Source organism: Rhinopithecus bieti, unplaced genomic scaffold (genome assembly GCF_001698545.2).
Source record: "Rhinopithecus bieti isolate Rb0 unplaced genomic scaffold, ASM169854v2 scaffold_4655, whole genome shotgun sequence".
In the NCBI taxonomy this organism is placed as follows: Eukaryota; Metazoa; Chordata; class Mammalia; order Primates; family Cercopithecidae; genus Rhinopithecus; species Rhinopithecus bieti.
The window spans coordinates 1,150,483-1,161,058 of NW_016804517.1; positions in this window are offsets into that span (position 1 = coordinate 1,150,483).

The following is a 10,576-nucleotide window of genomic DNA, read 5'->3' on the forward strand; positions in this document are numbered from 1 at the left end:
ACCTTTAGGAAATTTCTACTATGCAAAAGCAGATGGGACAAATCATTATCTGGTTCTGCCTCTCTCCTAAGCTCTGTCTAATGACAAGGCACAAAATATTCTAGCCTTCACCCTGACACTTGATTGAGTGTTTTATCTCATGAATATTTTATCTCATGATTTTGATTCAAGGATGGGACTGTGGTTGGAATATGAGTCCCAAGGCACTTAGCAGAGAAACATTAGGCTAACAATAAAGTCCACAACTTCCAACAGGAAATCAGTAAGACAAGTCAAGGGTTATGATTTATCCCAGCTCTTGTTAGAAAAAGCAAGCAAAGAGAGCTCACTCTGCGTACTAATAAGTTATAAGGTAACTATACACATGCATGGCGGGTACACACTCTTAAACATAGAAGTTTAAATTTTCATAACTGTTGGCTGGAAGATATAGGCTAATATCGCCTTCAACTATACCCACTGCCTTTGGAAAGGCAGTAAGGATCATCATCTTTCAAATTAAGCTGTCCCTGGTTGTGTTCTCACTAAAATTGTAGGTTATTTTGGGGATTATGGTGGCAGAATTGCAGACCTATAGGAGCTACGAAGATAAGAGTGAGACAGATCTCCTTATAAAACATTTTACTACCTGGGGCACTTGTTCCCAGGTAGGGCACTTGTTCTGAGATCCTGCACAAGTTGGGGAGGATGTGGTTCCTTTCCTGAGAACCCAGAAATGTGGAGGGCGAGCCATGTCTCTCTCCTTAGTTAATTAATTTTGAAGGTTCCTAAGGAAGCTCACAGGCAGGCTCTTTAAAGTCTTTTGAAGAACCCCGATGTCAATGATTAAAAATAGTAGCATAGACTGTTAGAAGTGGAACAAATATGAAAGAGCATCAAGCTGATTTTCACATGACAAAATCAGAAATGGGGGTCTGGAGGTGATAGAGGACTTGCTGAAGGGTAGACAGCAATTTAGCTGAGCCAATACTTCCTTGTACCCAGAAAGTATTTACTGTTTTTGCTATTTTATGCTCACTTTGTTTTTAATTTTTCTATTGAGGTGTTATTGACATGCAATAAATTGCACAAATGAATTACACAAATAAAATTATAACATTTGATAAGTTTCGACATGTCTATTCTCACAAAACCATCATCACAGTCAAGATGATGAAGAAATCTACCATCCTGGAAAGTTTCCTAGTGCTGCTTTGTAATCCTTCCCTCTTGCCCCTCTCCCCAAACAACCACAATCTGCTTTGTCTCACTCTATATGCACTTACATATTCAAGAATATAATATAAATGGAATCATGCAGTATGTACTCTCCTTTGTTTGGCTTCTGTTGTATACAACATACTTATTTTAACATTCATCCATGTGGCAGCATGTTTACTTTTTAGTTGCTGAGTAGCATTCCATTGAATGAATGTGCCACAATTTGTTTACTCATTCATTCACCCGTTGGTGAATGTTTGGGTTTTATTCCAGTTATTGGCTATTACAAATAATGCCACTTGAACATTCATGCACAGGTCTTTGTATGAATACATGCTTTTGTTTCTCTTGGATCATACCTAGGAATGGAATGGCTGGATTGTATGATAAGAATATGTTAAACTAATTTTAAAAAGGAGCATTATTGAAGAGCAATTGATATTTAATACATAGTACACATTTAAATTACACAATTTGATAAACTTTGACATATGTATGCACCTGTGAAAATGTCAACACATTCAAGATAGTGAACATATCAGTCACCCACAGATGCTTCCTGGTGTTTCTTTGTAATCTCCCTACCCTTTTCAGCTCCAAACTCAGGGAAACTCAGACTTGCCTTCTGTCACTATAGGGTAGTTTCCATTTTCCAGAATTGTTTAAAATGAAATAATATAATATGTGCTATTTCATGTTTGGCTTCTTTCACCCAATGTAATTATTTTTCATTTCACCCATGATATAGCATATCAATTCTTTATTTCTTTTTCCTTGATGAGTAGTATTCCAGTATGGATAGATTTTGGTTATTACAGAGAAAGCAGATAGGAACATTCATACATACATTTTTATATGGAAATATACTTTCATTTATCTTGGGTAAATATATAGGAGTGGAATGACTGGATCATACAGTGAGTGTACATTTAATTTTCTAAGGCACTGCCAAATTGTTTTCAAAATTCATTGTATCCTTTTACATTCCCAAGAGCAGTGTATAAGACTTCCAGTTCTTCTACAACCTTGCCAACATTTCTTATGGCAAGTCTATTTAATTTTAGCCAGTCTAATACATGTTTAAGGATATGTAATTGTGATTTTAATTTGCATTTCTCTAATGACTAATGATGTTGAACATCTTTTTAGGTAATTATTTGTCCTCCATATATCTTCTTTGGTGAAATGTCCATTCAAGTCTCTGCCCATTTTTAAAAATGAGGCTTTTGTTCTTAGTGTTGAATGTTGAGAGCTCTTTATATTTCCTAGATATACAGCCTTTATAAGCTATATTCTTTGCAAAGATTTTCTCCTAGTCTATGGCTTCTTTCATCCTCTTTTAAAGACCAGAAGTTTTAAATTTTGATAAATTTCAAGTTATCAATTTGGTTTTTTATAGATCATGCTTTTGGTGTTATATCTAAGAAATATTTGCCTATCGCAGGGTAACAACGTTTTTCCTATGTTTTCTTCTAGATGTTTTATTGTTTTAAGTTTTAAATGTTTTTTCTAGAATGCATTTTGAGTTAGTTTTTCTGCATGGTGTGAGATATGAGTCAAGCTTTATTGTTTTACCAATAGATATTCAATTGCTTTCATCACCCTTTGTCAAAACAACTATGTTTTCTCCACTGAATTAACTTTACACGTCTGTCAAAAATCAATTGGCCATATATATATCTTTGGACTCTATTTTGTTCCATGGATCTGCTTTAATATCCTGACACCAATATCACAATGTCTTAGTTACCTTAGCTATAAAATAAGTCTGGAAATCAGGTAATATAAGACTTCAAACTTGTTCTACTTTTCAAAGTTCTATTAGTATGTCCTATATGCATTTTTATATAAAATTTATAATCATCTTGTCAACTTCTAAATAAATCTGCTGGAATTTTGACTGGGGTTGCACTGAAACTATGATTGGGGAGAATTCACATTTTGGTAACATTGGGTCTTCTGACCCATGAACATGGTGTATTTCTCCATTTATTTGGGTTTTCTTTAATTACTCTCAGCAATGTTTAGTTTTCATTACACAAGTCTTTTACGTCTTTTTAAAATATTTATCCCTATTTCATATTTTCTGATGGTATTGCAAGTTGTATTGCTTCTTAAATTTCAACTTTGGGTAGCTTGTTGCTAGTATATATAAATACAATTGATTTTTGTATATTAATCTTACACTCTGAAACCTTGCTAAACTCACTTATTGGTTCTTTATTAAGAAAAACTAGAACAAATAAACAAACAAATAATAATAAATAATAGGACAAATAAACAAATAATTTGACAATAAAGCTACTTATATTTTATTTCTTCTTTAAGAGCAAATTTATTCTTATTTGTTAAAGAAGAAGTAAGATACAAGTAGCTTTATTGTAGAGCCCACTGAATTTTCTACTCAGACTATTATGTTGTGTTTAAATAAAGACAGTGTTACTTCTTTCTTTACAATCTGGAATTTTAATTTTTACTTCTTCCACAGAGAAAAGAACCTGGAAATTTCTGTGAAAACCCTACTAGGCTACCTTTGCAGATTTTTGTGATAATGATGACTGTTATTTATATGATGCTTACCATGTCAGGCACTGTGATAGGTATTTTAATGTACATAATCTCAATGGATCCTCAGTAACCCTGTGAGGAAAACATTATGATTTCTCTTTTACTGATGAAGAAAGAAAATCAGGGAGTTTTAGTGATTTTCCAAGATCAAATAGTGCGTACTCCCAAGCCAGTGCTCATGCCACTCTGCAAGATAGCATGGGATTAAAAAGCCCAATGGGAGCCATGTTGAGGTGGACCTTGAGTGTTAAAGTAGCAAGTCTCAGCCCATAAACACAACATGAAAGAAAACATTGCTTTATTTTTCTGCAACTCAACTTGATTTTCACTGAGCTCACATCTTACTGGACAGGTAAAATAAAACCTGCCAAGACTCATCTTTGCATTCCTGAGACTCTGCTGCAATCCTTAGTATCCTGTATAGTGCCAGAATGTAGCCAAAGAATTGGAGAGTTTGATCTTAATCATTGAGTCATAGAGATGATTTATGAGAAGGCCAATGTCTCTGTCCCTACAGTGCCTTTCATTCCCTTGAGAAGCCCTTGCCATGTTTGAGTCATGGATATATAGTCAAGGCTGCTTGAACTTGCTCTGCAGCCATTCTTTGAGATTTTGTTACTTCTGGATAGTGCTACTTGGAAGTGGGAACTAAATTCCATATGTTCTTGGTTCTTGAGGTCTCTTCCTTCTCTCTCTTCCCATCCCCTTGGTGTTTTGTGCATGAGGATACACATTTCTCCGTTTGCTTCTCCATGACAGTTTGTCTCTGCTTTTGTCACTTCCTGCCACCCTTTCAGTTCCTTCAAAAACCCTACAAATTCTTCTAGTCCCTAAAGCTGTTGAAAAACCACAGCCAGAAAGCCTTGCAGGAAATCTCTGTTTGATGTTTAGCCAGATACCTTTACTGAAGCAATGATAGACAGCTGGACCTGATGAGAAAGGGGAAGAATACAGTGAGAATAGAAGAAAGTTAATATAGAAAATATTTACATAGCCATGTAAGCTAAGAAATCTGTAGTTAATTCCATAGATCAACATTTCAAGTACTGGTTGTAGAAAGCTTTCGCTTTTTAAAATAAGTTGTTTATGAAGTGGTTTTGTTAATATAACTTCAGTTTTTTGAATATGTAATGATGAGGAAAGTGGAAATTTACAGTGGTATCATTCATTGGTATGCTGATTGATGGGTAATGACTACCTGGAGCCTTATGCTAAAAAGGATTCTGAGGCTGTGACTTAGACCAATAGATTAATGAGTCATTCTTCAATGTCTGCCAAGGGTGGGAGAGGAGAGTGTCTGCCCATGTGCCAGATATTTGCTTTCCCTGGGGAGTTTTATCATATTTATTATTGTTAGGAGCATACAGAGGGGGTAGAAAATTCGGCAAGTGGCAAGGAAGTAGGTCTTGTGGTAGTAGTATGTTAACTGTGTGCTACTGAAAGAGTATTGGTCTGTGATATGGTTTGGCTGTGTCCCTGCCCAAATCTCAACTTAAATTGTATCTCCCAGAATTCCCATGTGTTGTGGGAGGGACACAGGGGAGGTTATTGAATCACGGGAGCTGGTCTTTCCCATGCTATTCTCATTCCCTGTGTCCCAGCTGCTCTAACCATGGGTGAGAGTGGCCAACATACAGCTCAGGCTGTGGCTTCAGAGGGTGCAAGCCTCAAACCTTAGCAGCTTCCATGTGGTGTTGTGCCTGCAGACGTACAGACGTCAAGAATTGAGGTTTGGGAACCTCTGCCTAGATTTCAGATGTGCAGAAATGCCTGGATGCTCAGGCAAAAGTTTGCTGCAGGGGTGGGGCCCTCATGGAGAACCTCTGCTAGGGCAGTGTGGAAGGGAAATGTGGGGTCGGAGCCCCCACACAGAGTCCCTACTGGGGCACTGCCTAGTGGAGCTGCGAGAAGAGGGCAACTGTTCTCCAGATCCCAGAATGGTAGATCCACTGACAGCTTGCACTGTGTGCCTGAAAAAGCCTCAGACACTTAATGCTAGCCTGTGGAAGCAGCTGGGAGAGAGGCTGTACCCTGCAAAACCACAGGGGTGGAACTGTTCAAGACCATGGGAACCAACCTCTTGAATCAGCATGACCTGGATGTGGGACCTAGAGTCACAGGAGATTGTTTTGGAGTTTTTAAATATGACTACCCCACTGGATTTTGGACTTGCATGGGCCCTGTAACCCGTTTGTTTCTGTCAGTTTCTCCCATTTGGAACAGCTGTATTTAACAAATACCTGTACTCCCATTGTATCTAGGAAATAACTAGCTTGCTTTCGATTTTGTAAGCTCATATGTGGAAGGGACTTACCTTGTCTCAGATGAGACTTTGGACTGTGGACTTTTGGGTTAATGCTTAAAAGAGTTTTAAGACTTTGGGGGACTGTTGGGAAAACATGGTTGGTTTTGAAATGCGAGGCCATGGGATTTGGAGGGGCCAGGGGTAGAATGATATGGTTTGACTGTGTCCCCACCCAAATCTTAACTTGAATTGTATCCCCAGAATTCCCACCTGTTGTGGGAGGGACCCAGGAAGAGGTATTTGAAAAATGGGGACTGGTCTTTTCCATGCTATTCTTATGATAGTTAAGAAGTCTCATGAGATCTGATGGGTTTATCAGGGATTTCTGCTTTTGCTTCTTCCTCATTTTCTCTTGCTGCTGCCATGTAAGAAGTGCCTTTCACCTCCCACCATGATTCTAAAGCCTCCCCAGCCATGTGGAACTGTAAGTCCAATTAAACCTCTTTTTCTCCCCAGTCTCAGGTGTGTCTTTATCAGCAGTGTGAAAACAGACTAATACAGTCTGCCCACCACTGTTAGCCACATGTTTCAACTGATAGTCTCTACTATAGAGTCTGGGAGTCTGAGTCAGGTATTTATAAAACAGTGGCAGAACTTGGGCCAGAATTCTGGATTCTTGCTTCAGAGTTCACTCTTTTCATGGCAACTATATCAAGTGTCTTTGTGAATGTTCAGACTTAGAGGATTTTTTTTTTTTCTTAGTGAAACTTTTTTGGATCTAAAGTTGTTCTTATCATGACATTGCTCATCAAAAGGAAATTTTACTCTGAATTACTTGAAATATGGGAGCAAAAGATACCACCCACTTGCCATTACTTAATATCATTCCTGGTTCTCAGACGTCCAGATTCTCCTATGTCTTCTCCTCTCCCCTCCATTTTTCTTTCGCTTCTCTTTTCTCCGTTTCTGTCTTCCTCCCTTCCTCTCATTTTCCTCCACTCTATCCCATACTCTCTTTCATCTATCACTTCCTCCCTTTTTTCTTTCCACTCAACCAGCATTTTTGAGCACCTACTTTGTATCAGATATATAGCATTTCTTTAGCTTCTTATCCTCTCCAACATTGGCCATATGCTCCTGGATACTGACATCACCAACAATTATCCATAAACTCAAAACCTGAGTTGGTTTCTCTGATTTTGCACAACAGCTTCAGTGACTCTCAGGTATAAACACATTTGAATTCCCCATACCTTTAGAACTTCTCACTGTTATGTTATTCATTGATGGCTGTGACTCTCAGATGATAAACACATTTACATTCACTTTAATTTTGTAGCTTTTCACTGTTGTATTGGTTATCAGTTCCTTCACAAAAAATTATCCTGAAGCTTAACACATTAAAATAACATTTAATTATATCGCTGTTTCTGTGGGGCAGGAGCCAGGTGCAGCTGTCTTGCTCCTCTGCTTTGAAGTTTATCATAAAGTTCACTCAATGTATTAGCCAGGGGGACTGCAGTCCTCTCAAAGCTCAGCTGAGGAGTGACCCACTTCCAAGTGGGATCATGTGGTTGATGGTGGGACTCAGTTCCCCATGGGCTGTTGGCTGTAGGCTACCTTCAGTTCCTTGCCATGTGACTCTTTACACAGCCTAGCTTACAATATGGCAGCCAGCTTCATCACAGTGAACAGGCAAAAAGAGCCAGCAAGATAGAAATAATAATCTTTCATAACATAACCTTGGAAGTGATATCCAATCACTTTTGCCATATTCTGTTCATTAGAATGGAGTTACTAGGTCCACTATGTACAAAGGAAGGAGATTATACGATTGTGTGAATACCAGGAAGTGGGGCCAATGGGATCCTCCCTACATAGTTATACTTTCAGTGGGTGATAATGCTTCGAGAAACTCTAAGGTAAGTTGGCAGTTTCCTTTTAGTTGGTAAAGGCAGGATAAAAGAGCTGAAATTACCTTTGCAAAAATTACAACATTAAGAAAATTTTGACAGTGAAAGGGATCTAATGTAACCAAACCCCATCTTGGCTTTAAGCTCCAAGCTGCCCTTAATTGTTCCTGGGCTTGGCCAAGCTAACTTTGAGAGACATTTAGTTTATAGTTTAAATAGCAGTCCTTCCCTCAAACTAACTGCCTTGGAAAGCTCATGAAACACTACCAGGTTAGGAGGATGAAGAGCCTGAATTCTTCTAAGGTGTCCACCTAAAGGATAACCAGCCATTATTTTGTAGGTCACAAGATTTGTGACTCCCCCAATTACTCTTGCAAGTAATATCACTATAGTAGAACCTCAGATTGGCCTTTTGAGGTGTCTTTTCAGGTTTTTGCATTTCTGACTACCTGTGGCTTCACCTAAGCCCACTGACTCCCTCTGAGTCATTGGTCCCACGGCCCCACTCAGAAGCAGACTCCCTAGCCAGCCACACTATCCTTGAGAAACCCTAGTCTCTGAATTTTCAGGGAGATTGAGTTGAGTAATAACTCTGTCTCCCATGTGGTATGGATGGCCACATGTCTGTTAAACTCTTTCTTTATTGCAATGTCATGGTCTTAGTGAATTGGTTTTATCTGTGCAGTGGGAAGGAAGAACCTGTCAGGTGGTTGGTTACAGAGCCAAGATTCATAAGTACCCATGATGAAAGGCCAGTGCCAGATGTTCTCATATGCCTACTTAATTTAAACATCACATCCTTCCTGTGATGTAGGAATTTGTAGCAGACTTTGCTAGTTTTCTCTTGGTATTCACTCTTCTGTTCTTTCATAGTAAAATAATTTTTTTCCTACCTAGATAAAGACTACATTTCCCATCTTCTCTTGCAGCTAGGTGTGGCCACATGCTTAAATTTTGGCCAATGTGATGTAAATTACAGTGTCCTGTGGCAGCTTCCAGTAGCTGTCCTAAAGGGACAGCTCGTGGGTGTCCCTCCCTTTCTTTGTCCTTTTTCTATCTTTCTACTTGGATGTAAATCTTAGACGATGAGATTGAAGCAACAAAAGGAAGCAACAAAAGCAACAAATCAACAAAAGGAAGCCTATGTTCATGAACCTGTGAAGCACAGTATCAGCACTGTACTGCCCTTTGGGACTTTTGGGTAAGAGACGATAAATTGCTATCTTATTTAAACTATTGCTGTTTGGGAATACTGTCACTGCCAGCCAAACCTAATCCTAGCTAATTCAGAATTTGGCATCAAGAAGTGGGGTGCTACAGGTAACAGAAATTAAAATATGTGGTGTTAGCTTAGGGCAAGCTTGGCAAACTTTCACTGTCAAGGACCAGAGAGTAAATATTTTAGGCTTTGTGGGCCATATATGGTCTTGTTCTTCCTTTTTTTTTTTCTTTAAACGAACTTTTCAAAATGTGAAAACATTCTCAGCTCAACCTTTTAAAAACATAGCAGTCATTTTTAGCTCAAGGACCAACAAGCGTCAGGCAGCTGGATTTGGTCCTGGAGGAATAGTTTGCTGTGTTAGCTCTAGTTCTTATGGATCAGCAGATGCCCCCAGGCAAATGTTAACTTTGGGGCCCACTTACCTTTCTGGAGTCATGTTTCCTCAATATTTTTAGTTGCTAAGTATTTCTCTTGTTTTTTTATGGATTTAAAAATAATGCATTTAATTATTAAAAGTTGCATTTAATCTCAGAAGAGTGAACTTATATGGAAGATGTGAATCATGTAAAGAAGTTGTCAAAACCACATTGCAGTTATGGACTATTAATATTCAGGTATTTACTCACAAAAAGAAAACTTTTATTTTCAGGAAAGAAAAAATTAGCCAACAACTCATCTTGATAATTTTTAAAACTTTATAATGGCACTTGAAAATTCAATTAAAACAATTGCATCATCCAGGAATTATACAATATTGCATTGTCTCTCATTTCATGCGATTTATGATTCTAAGATGCCCATTATGCTCATATCTTCCAAACCAAAGATTATTTTCCCAACAAGTGAATGGTATAATTTTACTTAATATATTTAGATAGATCACAAAGTTCTATAAAACATTGTACTAAAGTACAAAATAAGTGCTTTATGCACACTTTTAATACTGTCTTTGTCTCTTTTTTGGTACCTCAGCTAACTAACTTCACATAAATAAAAATAATAACAAAAAAGAAAAGAAGAAAGAGATTGTTTAACATCTGGAAACTATAAATGCATTTTGCTGACAGCTTGCTTTTCATTAAGATATAGGGAATAACAATATTGGGCTGTATTGCAGTCAGAAACATAGAAGAAAAGGAGAATTCTGTGAAGGAATAAGAATAAAAATTCCAATGGTTACATTAAATATTTAAACCAGTGATAATGATGAATTGATTTAAATAGATTTATCTGTAGTCTGTGTGCCCAAAGATATCTTAGGAATTATAAAGAATATGCCAAGTTTCAAAATAAAATTTACATTTGTAAAAAGGTATATATACTTCATTGCAAATCATTTATTGCAAAGAAAGGCATGACTAAGGCTTGTGATATAGATTTTAAAATTTTATAAACACAAGTATATTTAGAAAACAGAAATAGTTAATG